General features: G+C 38.6%; 1 pseudogene; it reads left to right on the top strand.

Moving 5' to 3' along the window:
- The first annotated feature begins 286 nt into the window (after nt 1-286).
- LOC110310610 (proteasome subunit alpha type-7-like) lies at nt 287-6680 on the top strand (annotated as a pseudogene).
- The last annotated feature ends 2440 nt before the right edge of the window (nt 6681-9120 follow it).

Here is a 9120-nt window from a genome sequence, read left to right as displayed (position 1 = left end):
TTTCACCTCTTTTACTGTAAGGGTCCAAGGGGTGATGGGTATAAAATGGAAGCACAGGGGGTTACATCCTTGATTTTGTACTGCTATGTAAAGAAATTTTCTCTGTGAGTAGAGACAGTCTCAGCAGCCCAGGCTGATTTCATACTGACAGTCTTTGTACCTCCACCTGCAGAATGCTAGGATCATAGGCAGATGGCACCAAACCCAACAGAAAATTCTCAATAGAAGGTGACTTGAGTTATGGCTTGAAGTAAATACAGGAATTAGACAGCCAATACATTGTAGAATGGTTTTTCAAGAACAGGTGACATACAGAATTTGGAAACCAAAGATCTATGAGAAAACTGTAGTTAATTTTAAAGATAAAGAGTCTTCAATGAGAAAGTGAGGTCAGAGAGAATCAGTGAGGACATATCCAGAGGGCAGTGTGGGGAATTGGACTGTGCACAGACAAGTTGGTCTCTAGTCGAGCTGACGTCTGAACCCCAGTAGTGATAATTCATTTACATGACACAGTAGGCATTCCCTTATGCTCCTGGAACTCTGGCTCCTGCCTAAGTTACCACCCTCCACAGCCTCCCACAATAAAAGCATGGTCAGTAGTCACATAGACAATGTCCCAAGCTTCTGACCTTCAGGCTAAACTCCTCCTGAGTTACCTAGCAACAATAAAGACCATAAAAAGGGCTGTTCAGCCCCTCCTTGCTCTCTTACCTCTTACTTCTCACTCTCTTACCTCTTACCCCTCACTCTCACCCTCATTCCTCTCTCTTTGTCTTCTCTCCTCTCTCTTTGTCTTTTCCTCTCCTCTCTCCCTCTTACTCTCTTTCTTTCTAGCCTTCCCCCCCTCACTTCTACCTTCTCTCTTTCTCCCTACCTTTCTATAATAAAGTTCTAAAACCATAGACAGTCTCTGCTCCAGTCAAGATCTGCTGCGCTCACTCTAGTCAGTGTTGGTAACCTCTATTCCCTCATCCCTCTCTCCCATAACCCCGGTGGCTTTAGTAAAGTAGCTCTGGAAATCCCAGGTAGGGCTGGCCCTTGGCCACCCCCTGAAGAGTAGTTCAGAGGATTGAATGCCCACCTAGGAATGAGTGGAAGGTAGATAGCAGCTCTCCCATGCCTGACTGACAAGAGAATAGGTGGAACTCTGGCAGGGTGTAGGTCTTTCCATTCCCTCTCTTTTCCCAGGACCCCTTTTTAGTTCCCAACAGGGCAGGACAAAGGAAATATTATCTTCTGGCCCTATGTCTACCTCTTCCAACTAGAGCATGTGCAAGAATGATCAAGAAGGGTTGGTTTTTGAAGAAGGTACAGTGTTGTTCTTGGTCTGGAAAACAATCAGTGATCAAGCTATAAACATGAAAGAACAGTGCAGAAGATCTGTACATTGGGTGACAGTGTATGTGTGGCCTATGCAGGCCACACTGCTGATGCAAGAATAGTTATCAATAGAGCCTTGGTGAGTGCCAGAGCCACCAGATGACTATGGAAAATCCAGTCTCTATGGAGTACAACACCTGCTAAGTTGATAGTTTGAATCAGTGCTATACACAGAGCAATGAGTTATTGCCATTTGGCATCTCTGCTCTCATTATGAGTTTTGACTATGATGGCATCCCCAGACTCTATAATACTAACCCTTTAGACACATACCATACCTAAAAAACCAATGCCACAGGCTAGGGTGCCAAGTCAGTGCATGAATTCCTGGAGAGAAACTATATCAATGATGCCATCAAGACAAACAATCTGGTGAACAAACCAGTCACCAAGGCACTCCTGGTAGTGGTCCAGTCTGGTGATAACCAGTCACCAAGGCACTCCTGGTAGTGGTCCAGTCTGGTGATAACCAGTCACCAAGGCACTCCTGGTAGTGGTCCAGTCTGGTGATAAAAACATTGAACTTGCTATCATGAGGTAGCACAAGCCCCTAAGGATTCTAAATCCTGAAAAAATAATATATAACTGAAATTGAAAGAAAAACAAGAAACAAAAAAAAAGTGTCCTGATATAGTGAGCATCCGTTGGAGCAGATTTCAGCCTTGATTGTGAGTGAGCCTTGGTATTGTGGCCTTCAACCTACTTGTTCAAGTGGCCAAAAACACTTTTTCATTAAAAAAAAAATTTAGTCAAGACACTTCAGGTTTTATTTGGATATATCTATTTAGCATTGCATGCATTTGAAAGATTTAGAGAACAAGAAACCGCAGGAAAACCAACAAATGTACTGTTAGTAATTGACTGGAAACAAGTATAGAAAGTCAAAAATAAATCCAAAGTCAAAAATAATTAGTAAAAAATATCTGACACATGGTGATTAATGTGAGCACAGAAGATTTGAATATAGAATGACTTCATTTTTTTCTTGTTTCTAAGTCTCATGTGTGGCAGGTAAAACTATTGACCAAAGGTAGGAAATACAAATGATGTGCAAGTTGCACCATAAGGAGGAGAATTTGGTGATTTTTCTTTTGAAAGTGCAGTTTTAGTTGCCTACTAAGTAACATTCATGGAAAAAAATATTTAAGTCCCTTTCTGGAAATAATTACTTTTTCATAATAATTTAAATATTTACCAATAACATTTTATAAGTAGAGAATATATATCTGTTTATTTTAGTGCCGAGTTACAACTTTGATAATAAGATTTATACCATATATTTTATTTTATAAACCCTACAGAGGCTTATTTTACCTTATCTTGCATGAAACCTTAAGTGTAATCAATGCTTAATTCATTTCATCACAGGAATTAAAGGACAGATGAATGGTTGGATGTAAGTGTGTGTGAGTGTGTGTGTGTGTGTGTGTGTGTGTGTGTGTGTGTGTGTGTAGATGGATAAATGGGTAGGTGGAGGAATGGATATATGGATAGGTAAATGGGTTGATAAGTGTGTGGATTAATGGATGGATGGACAGAGGATGAGTGGATGGACAGACGGATGAATATGAGGTGGAGATACATGGATGGATCAATATGTGGATTGTGGATAGACAGCTGCATAGATAAGTAGATGAAGAGATTGTTTTAAATACCCAGAGAAATAAAGTAAAAGAGAATTTTTTAATGGTGTTTAACTAATATAATTACAAACTGTTATTTGCTATCAGAAATCGTTTGTTTTATGTTTTCTTAAATTTGTTAGCTTATGTAGTCATAATTAGCAGCATTATTAGTACAAAGGTGAACTTGCTGATAACTCAGCAAATCAAATCTTTGAGCATTATTAATTCAAGACATAATTTATCAAGTTATTATCTCATACCTTATAAATAACTCATTTACCTCTGCTGTTTAGTTGATGGCTGGGTTTCCATGAAAGTTTCATGTTCACCTCACTGTTATACTGCAACCTTCTAGCAGCTTCTATTACACTCATGATGGACTTCATTCCAGTATGAACATAATTCTCGTTGTAATTGTAACAGATATCACATGTGATCTAACTAGACTGTAGGAAATAAGACAATCACTGCCAGAGTCAATAGCAATTTTACACATCAGAAAAACAATCAGCAAAATATCAGTCTAACAACTTAAGACTACACAAGCCTCTAAAATATAAATAATGAATTCCCTGTTGTCTAGTGATAGGAACTATGTAGTCATTGCTAAGTAATATTTACAGAATGAAACAAATTGCTCAGAAATTAAATGTAACTGTCACCTTTCAGATTCAGAGGTGATATTTCAAATTAAAGTATGCCTCACCTTCCTAAAACTATTGACCACTTTGGCAACATAGCTACCTTGAGAACAACTTCCATTTAAAACATTTCATACTTTTGACCTTAAACATCAGGACTTTCTGAACCCATATTTTTATCAGTAAAATAGTTTTACAAAGTTATTGTGTGTTTCTGACAGACATGAAAAAATTAACATATGTGAGTCATCAGTAATTGACTTCATTAACAGAAGTTAATTATGTGCTCTACGTGGTCTCCTTCACAATAGAGATTCCTCTATTAGATTTGCCTATCATGTTTTGCCACTTTGTAGCTACATTACTTTTATCCTTGTTGTGATCAGATGCTGTGATAGACAAATTAAATGAGGAAAGATTTATTTTTTTCTCTCATACTGAAAGGGTTCCATTTACATTTGATTGGCAGACATGCTAGGGACAGGAAGTGAAGGGAAAAGATGAGGACTGGGGACAGGAATAACCTTTAAGGGTCCCAGTTACCTAGTTCCTCCAACTTGACTCAACCTCTTAACCATCCAGAACCATCAAGTATACCACCACAAAATGGGAACAGAGGAGCCTATGGGGGACATACCATACTCAAACCACAAACAAGCTTCCATATAAATGATAATCATCAAGTCTTCTGGCAACATTTGCTTCTTAAAGTATCAACCAACCAATGTTTCCTACATAACACAGAAGTAGCTTTGTCCAAAGTTGGTGGTTATGCATATTTTTGAAGTGGATAAATACATTGTCAAAATTGCTTATTATAAAACATGAGATGGAGTAGAAAGATGGTTCAATAGGTAAAAGAACTAGCTGCCAAGGCTGATGACCTGAATTCAACTCCCAGAGCACATTGTCCCAGAGTAAGCTAATGCAAGTGTGGTCAGTAAGGAATAGGCCTTATTGACCACTTGCTACTGATTGCTCCTTTCCATTGCTCCTCCCTGTTTCCTTAGCACTTTAGTCTTCATCTTCCTACTTCTTTACTGAATTCATTCCAGCCCATAATCTTTTAGTAGCCAGGCTTGATACTTTGGTCTTCTCAGGTTTCTTATTTATTTATATATTTATTTATTTATTTATTCATTTACTCACTAATTTTTAAATTCTGTGTGGAGAGGCATAGGCGCATGCTTGCCAAAGTACCTGTGACAACTTGTGGGAGTAGGTTCTCCCTTTCTACCACACGTGCTCTGGCAACTGAATTCAGTTCATCAGGCTTGGTAACAAGTGTGTTTTATCTATTGAGCCATCTCCCCCACTCCATCCTACATTTTATAATAAACAATGTTGACTATATCTTTATCTACTTTAAAAATATGCATCAACCAGCTACTTTGGACAAAGCTATGTGTGCTACCCTCTAGAAACTACCAGTGAGATGGAACAAACCACGTGTAGTCATTACTATGTGATTCTGTCCTACTCTGTTTTTTGTTACTGTAATAGAATAACATGGACTAGATTATTTTTTTTAAAAAAAGGTGGGTCTTGGTATTCACAATCATAATAGTAACATTTGGGAGGCTTACATAAGAAGTTTTCTATGAGTTGTAGACCAGCCAGGACTACAAAGTAAGACTCCATCCCCAAAACAAAACATCTTGTGCCAATATGACTAGGGTAAATTTTTTCTAGCATGATTGAGGCTCTGAGATCCCTCAGTACTACAAAAAGGGAAACAATTTTCTTTCTTCTAATTTGAGGGCCTTGGAGGTACTGCTATCTGGCATCAAGGTGCTGGTGTCTGTTAAGAGCCATCTTTTGGTGTAACAAGGCATACATACAACATCAAATTATTGGATGGGAGAGATGTCTTGATGAGTTTGAAGATTACATATGAACTTTCCCAGAACACATTCAAAACACAGAAGAAAGTCAACATACTATTAAATATTAGATAAGCAGGGAGAAATTTGCACTCGTTCACTCCTGTATCACTTTGAGCCACATCCACAAACAAGAACCTCTGTGAAGCAGATGGCTTGCCAGATTCACAATCTTTTCAGTTCTCAGCCAGAAATTCCTTATTAAGACTCTTTAGCAATTTTTAGTACTGTCATCTAGAGCCATTTTGTCCAATTTCTTAGGAGCTAGGAAAAGAGAGTCCAGCTTGTGTAGCCAGGCCATTGAGACTCACCACCATTTCTGATTCCTTTGTTTGCTATACAATATACATCAATGTTCAAAAGTTCTTTCAAATCAAGCTCTGGAAACATGCTACTGCCTAAAGCAATCTGCTAACTGTTCCTCCATGTTGATTATATTTCTGGGATCATGACTGATGAGGAAGAAGCACATTTTCCAGCCTTCCTAGAGCATAGGAATGGGTGAGGCATTACCACACAGCTAATGATGGCAGGTTCCATGGCATATGCAGCTCCTATCTCCCTGCAGGAAGCTGCTTCCATTATCATCTTTTTCTTACTTTCACTGGTCTGAAAAACAGCACCCCACTGAGAAAGATTGTTTAAGCCACAAAATGGTATCTAACTGCTGAGAACAGAAAGCCTGGATCTCAAGGCCGTCTCATGGCACAAAACAAGTTATTTGCTCTGAGATGCTAGGCAAGCCCTTGAGTGTTACATGGCAGAGAAATAATCTAGACGGTTGATACATTTTTGTGCATATCTTTGTTACAGTTTTGTTTACACAGAAAGTAATACACAAGGGAGGGCAATTTCTTGGTAACTTTGCCAAGCAGCAGACATTTCCCTTCTGAAGCCACTGCTTTAAGTGGTCAGGGGCTCATTCATCATGAAGAAGCAAAATCAATGGCCCTTCTAGACTTTCTAAGCAGCATGGAGCTAGTTATGCTTTACAGATATTGTTCTGCAAATTTGAGAATGTCAAGGAACTGGATGCACTGACACTATGTACTTTAAAATTATGAAAACTCTGTTACACATCTTCTTGTCATCCTTTAAGGTGTCTGACCAATGCTCTGAGCAATAAGAACAGGAGGAGAAATCACTAGGAAAAGCTCTGGTGGCACAAGGATGGACACAACCTTCTCTAAAACTCCAAATCTGCAGACAGTTCATCAAATTGATTTTACTGAGTTTTCTTCAGTATCTCTCTTATTGAATTTAGTTTTCAAATCCTCTACTGTCTTCATAATCTTATTCAGCAGTTTGCGTTTTCCATTACTTCGATTAGGAGTTTATTTCTATCCCCTTTGAGTTCCCTCACATATTCACTTGTATCTTCTTTAAATTTCTTGAATTATTTGATTGTATTTACAAAAAGTTTAAAACTTTATTTTATTTATATTTTATGTATGCATGTTCTGCATGTACAACTGCACGCCAGAAAAGGGCATCAGATCACATTGTAGATGGTTATAAGCCATTACATGGGTGCTGGATATAGAACTCAGACCTTTGGAAGAGCAGCTAGTGCTCTTAACCACTGACCCATCTTTCCAGCACCTATAAATGTTCTTTTAATTCTGTGTCCTGGGATTCATCTAGGTAATTCCCATTGGAGATTATTTCTATAAGCCTAGTGGTCTTGTGTGGTGAGAATACATGTTGTCTTCATATTTCATGATGTTTGTTTTTGTAGTGGGACCTGATCATATAGATTATTTCATCACTTCTGTGTCTATTATAAGGTTCTCAATACTTTATGTTCAGTGGAAGTCTGGTTCCATTAATTACTGTTGCCAGAACTTGGTTAATGTCACCTCAACAAGCTAGTTCTTCAGTTATCCAATGTTGATTATTGATTGGAGAGATTAATTGAAGTGATTCTAATTAGATGGTAATTTCATGGGTGCAGAGTGTCTTATGTGGTTGGCCTCCCAGCTAGGTCTGGGCCTCTAAAAATCAGTATGAGACAAGGGACTAGGCAACCTTTTGGAAAAGACTGTAAGTGTGGCTCCTGGCAGGACCTGGCCTAAAGTGAGTCAGACTCAACAGGAGATACAAATTCTAGGTAGGTCTGGAGGGGCAGCATGGGAGACCTTAAAAGGCGAGGCCTCTGGGTCAGACTTTGCAAGAGAGATGGAGGATATGGTTAGATCTCTGCCAAGAAGGGTAACAGGGAGGAGTGGTGACTATAGTTGTAGGTGAGGATCCTGGATCACATTTATCAAGAGAACTGGTGAGTGGACACAATTCTCAGCTGCAGTTTTGTGGGAGGAAAGAACTGAATCAATCTAACCAAAAGAACTTGTAGATGGAGTTCTCACTTCAGACTGGAGGGCCAGCATGAAGGGCTCAGTAGCATGAGAGAAGTATCTGGGACATACTAAATGAGAGCATGCCAAACTGTTTGGGATAAAAACGAGAAAGACAAAAACTCAAGTGTGGTGGTGCATGCCTTTAATACCAGTACTTATAAAGTGGAAGCAGGGTCTAGAATACAATCCTGGCCTCTTCTACCTGATAACATTGAGACCAATATGGACTACATGAGACCCTACCTCAAAAAAGAGAAAACAAAAGTTATGATAATGACAAAATTAAACTATACATGAAAAGGGAGTATATAAAAGCTTATTATTTCTAGTATTTTAATTAGGAAAAATTTAAAAACAAATAAATTTTGGTATAACCACATTAATACTATATTATATAACATATAATAAATTCATAGTATAAATATGATATAATTCAGTTATCAATCCATTAATAGTTATAATCCTACAGAAGATGGAAACATGAAATTCCATGCTCAATACTAAGGTCAGTCAGACAAGCAGAATAATTTTTTTTTATTTATAGTAGTGCCTTTATTTTTAGTAGTACTTTAGTTAACTCTGTGTAACACTTTCCTCCAAATTGAAACATCATATCCTGAAGGGAAGTTTCTTAAGCACCAAAATAGCAACTTAAAATAGCTTCTGGAAGTCCCTAAAACTGAATAAATTCACTAGGCCCCTCCCTACCAGAGTAAAAGGTAAAAGCTGGGCATTCTTCTCAAAGAATGTGAAACTGGGAGAAAAGAAGACTTTGATAAGCCAATCTTCCAAGAAGACTCTCCAGCTAGACCAGCTGCCTGGAAGAAGCGAAGACTAGATGACTGCCTGGATAAAGTTTAGACCAACTGAGACACAAGGAAAGAATGCTCTTCGCTCTGTTGAGCTGCCTGAAGGCTGTGCCGTGTGCTCTAGGTCCTCATCTTTGTGAGCTGTCCCTTATGTTCTGGTGAGCTTTGGTGATGCAGCTATCTTTGAGTCATTTCTTCACTTTTAAGTAACCCCTCACCCATATTCCTATAAATTACCCCAATAAAATTCACGGGTTCACCAAGTTGGACTTTGATAGCTCCCTGTCTGGGGTGAGTAGACATGTGGTTTGTATCTCCCTAGGAAATGTTTTGTCAGACTACATGGTGTCTATGAGGAAAGAACAAAAAGGAAGGCAAAAACTGAGAGGTACTTACACTGTGAATATGATGGTGCTTCCACT

The sequence above is a fragment of the Mus caroli genome, unplaced genomic scaffold (genome assembly GCF_978045245.1).
Source record: "Mus caroli unplaced genomic scaffold, Mus_caroli_1 scaffold_1, whole genome shotgun sequence".
In the NCBI taxonomy this organism is placed as follows: Eukaryota; Metazoa; Chordata; class Mammalia; order Rodentia; family Muridae; genus Mus; species Mus caroli.
The sequence above is the reverse complement of the archived record's forward strand: the minus strand, read 5'-3'. Positions and strand labels throughout refer to the sequence as shown.